We start from the raw sequence: 3,728 nt of genomic DNA on the forward strand, positions 1-3,728 counted from the left end.
GACTCGCTTTCTTTTCGGGGGTCATTATGCTTTGAGTCTGACGCCCAGTGTCTTGAAAACTCTTTTTACGTACTGTCTGTTTTTTGGGTTGTTGTTTTTGGTTTTTGGTTTTATCAAGCAGGAGGGTAATATTCAGTCACTGATACTATATCTTGTGCAGAAGATGAAGTTATCCCTCACCTTTTAAAAACAACTAAAGGGAGAAAGTGTTGAGTGGTGTAGTTTTGTTGATTATATCGTCACTAGAGTTTTCTCAATAAAAATAAATATTAACAATTAAAAACAACAACAACTAAAGGAACAAAGGAAAAAGCAACAGACAGTTAAAGAGAGAGCAGGGAAAGTGTCCTCTTCCTAGCTTGTTTTAATAAGGTACAGTACCTGATAGCTCAGATCTCTGTTGCTGTAGTTAAAAATTATCATAAACTTAGTGGTTTAAAACAACTCAATTTTATTATGTATAATTCTGCAGGTTAGAAGTCTGACACAGGTCTCAGTGAGCAAAAGTCAAGATGTCGGCATTTCATCCTGGAGGCTTTAGGAGAGCATCCATTTTCTTGCCTTTTCCAGCTTCTAAAGACCACCCACATGCTTCAGCTCATGGCTTCCTTGCTCCGTCTTCCAAGACAGCAACCTCTCTGACTGTCCTTCTGCAGTCCTGTCTCCCTCTGACCACAGTGGGGAAAGATTCTCTGCCCTTAATGACCTGTGGTGAGACTGTGCCCATGTAGAAAATCCAGCATTCTCTCGACAACCTCAAGATCCTTAACAAAATCACCTCTGCAAAGTCCCTTTTGCCCTGGAAGGTAAAATATTCATAGGACTTAAGGGTTAGGAGATGGATATCTTTAGGGGATCATTATTCTGCTACCACAACTAAGATTTGGTGATGTAAGCCTTTAGTATTCTATTCATTTTAAGCAATGAGAATGACATTCACAGAAATCCTTTTAAAAACATTCAGTCAAATACAAAGTTTTAAGGAAAGAAATTTGCTAGTTTTTCCTTTCCACCCAGTTGATGAAAAAAATTACTTGGTCTGACTGCTTCCTCTACCCAACCTACTGCTAAGCCCTCCTTTATTGGCCCGTAATACTGGTTCTTTCTCAGTCACCAGGATTAAAATAGTGAAGTCTAAAATGCAATGAATTCTGTATATATATTTATATATCGTTTTCTATATATTTATATTATAGATATAGATACAGATATAGATATATTTCACGGTTGAGTTTTGCTTCTTAGCATTTATTCCTGAGAGTCTTCTCTAAAATTGTTGTGTTCATTAATGTTACTTCTCAAACTAATTTCAAAAGTAATGTCAGTAATATAACAATAGTCAGTATTTATTAAGCACTTACTAGTATATAAGGATTTAACCTAAATAACTCTTTTGGCATATGTAGTAGCTGCTATCATTTGATGAGTGAAGAAATGAAGCAGAGAGAGGGTAATTTGCCCAACGTGTCTGAAACAGTTTGCATGGAGGTCAGACCAAAACCACAACACCCTGACTCCTGGGTCTGTACTCTTGATCCCTATTTTCACTGCATTTTAAGTTCTTGGAAGGCAGGGATCATGCCTTAATATTTTGTTTAAAACATCTGGCAGAGTGCTTCAAATACCTGGCACAGTGCTAGCTAGCACTTAAGCGTATAACACTTACCTGATCAATTAATATGTACTACTTTCATGTCTTTAATTATTAAGCAATTTAGATAGATTTGGTGTCCCCAAGGTGCTCCCCTGATTTCCTTGGGAGGAGGTGGGTGAGGAAGAGGTGACAGAGAGCACAGCATATAACTGCCGTTAGTTTACATGTTGGTACAATAGACAAATAATGTTTTATGGTTGTTGTGAGAGCTACTCAGCCACACAAAGAGCCTCATGATAGCTCACTGAGATTTGCTGTTCTTTGTCTTCATAAACACACGTATATACACCTGAATCTGGAATATTAGGCGTGATTCCTACCTTTTCACCTTAAAGCAGTTCAACTTTGAAATTGTTTTCACTAGAATGGTAGAAAGCAGAGTCGCAAAGTTCACAAACTGTTGACCCTGTGGGCAGTTGTGAACAGCTTCTAAACTTAGGAGGAAAAAAGACTCCCTTTCTGCCGATTAGTGAGAACATTTAGCTCAAGGCCAGAATCCTCAGGTTTCTCAAACCTTGGTTTCCATCAGTGAGGAAGGAAATAGTTAGCTGACTACCTAAAGTTTTTTTCTATAACTTGGATTTATTTTAGCCTCATCATCCAGGACTAAATGGCTTGGAAGGAATTTCCTACCTCTAACTGCTTTGCCAAAACAAATTATCACAAACTGGGTAGATTAATGCAACAGAAATGTATTGTCTTGCAGATCTGGAGGCCCTAAGTCTGAGATCAAGTTGTCGGCAGGGTTGGCTCCTTCTGAAGGCTCTGAGGGGACATCTGCTCTGTGCCCCCTCCCAGTTTCTGGTCACAGCCGAGCATCCTCAGTTCCTTGGCTTGTAGATATTTCCTTCCAACCTCTGCTTCCATTCTCATAGCATTTTCCTATGTATCTGCATCTGTGCCCAATTTTCCATCTTCAAATAAGGACATCAGTCATATTGGATTAAGGTCCCTCATCATGACCTTAACTTGATTAAATCTACAAAGACTCTATTTTCAAGTATGATCAGATTCACAGGTGATGGGGAGTCAGATATCGACAGAGGTTTTGGGGAGGACACAATCCAACCCACGGCACTGCCCTACCTGTTGAAGAACTTACATGTTAAGAATCACTTAGGGTTTCCCTGGTGGCACAGTGGTTGAGAGTCCGCCTGCCGATGCAGGGGACACGGGTTCGTGCCCCAGTCCAGGAAGATCCCACATGCCGTGGAGCAACGGGAGAGGCCACAGCAGTGAGAGGCCCGCGTACCGAAAAAAAAAAGAATCACTTAAACCAAGATTCCACTTAGACCTAATTATATGGATACGTTACAGAAGTCAGTGATTTGATCATATGACATCGATTATATGTGGAAACTAAAAAAAGAAAAATGATACAAATGAACTTATATACAAAACAGAAACAGACTCACAAACATAGAAAACAAACTTATGGTTACCAAAGGGGAAAGGAGGGAGGGATAAATTAGGAGTTTGGGATTAACATATTCACAATACTATATATAAAATAGATAACCAACAAGGATCTACTGTATAGCACAGGGAATTATTGTAATAACCCATAATGGAAAAGAATCTGAAAAAGAATATATGTATATTCTTTTATATTACATATTTATATATTCTTTTATATATATTCTTTTATATTCATCCCCAGATATATATATATATATCTGAAATTAACACAGTGTTGTAAATCAATTATACTTCAATAAAAATTTAATTTAATTTAATTTAATTTAAAAATTATTATCAAAGAAAAGAATTTGGTGATTTGGTTTCACTCTGAAGGTCATCACCTCAGGCATCAAAGTCCTCATGGAAATCAAGGAAAATGTCCAGTTCAAACACTGTCCATTAAAATATGAAATGTATAACCCTCCCTTCCTCAGTACCACTTATGTATTATTCATCAGTCATGTGAAGGTTGTATTCCTTTTTGTCCTCTATTATGTGGTCACCCCCAGGTTCACCGACATCTGATTCCAGAGCCAGTTAATCAGAAGCTATATAATGGCTTCCTATGTGCTCAACACCAACTAAGAATCATGAGGCTACTGAAATTGCAAAG

At 38.0% G+C, this 3,728-nt stretch overlaps 1 long non-coding RNA gene across 1 annotated transcript; it reads right to left on the reverse strand.

Annotated features, from left to right (window-relative positions):
- Positions 1–434: 434 nt before the first annotated feature.
- Positions 435–3,210, reverse strand: LOC308612185. Its single transcript, XR_014015080.1, has 2 exons — positions 2,757–3,210; positions 435–799 (listed from the first exon to the last, which is right to left on the reverse strand). It is a non-coding gene; the product is annotated as an uncharacterized lncRNA (long non-coding RNA).
- Positions 3,211–3,728: the final 518 nt, after the last annotated feature.

This window comes from Mesoplodon bidens (genome assembly GCF_964165515.1).
Source record: "Mesoplodon bidens genome assembly, chromosome: 1".
NCBI lineage: Eukaryota > Metazoa > Chordata > Mammalia > Artiodactyla > Ziphiidae > Mesoplodon > Mesoplodon bidens.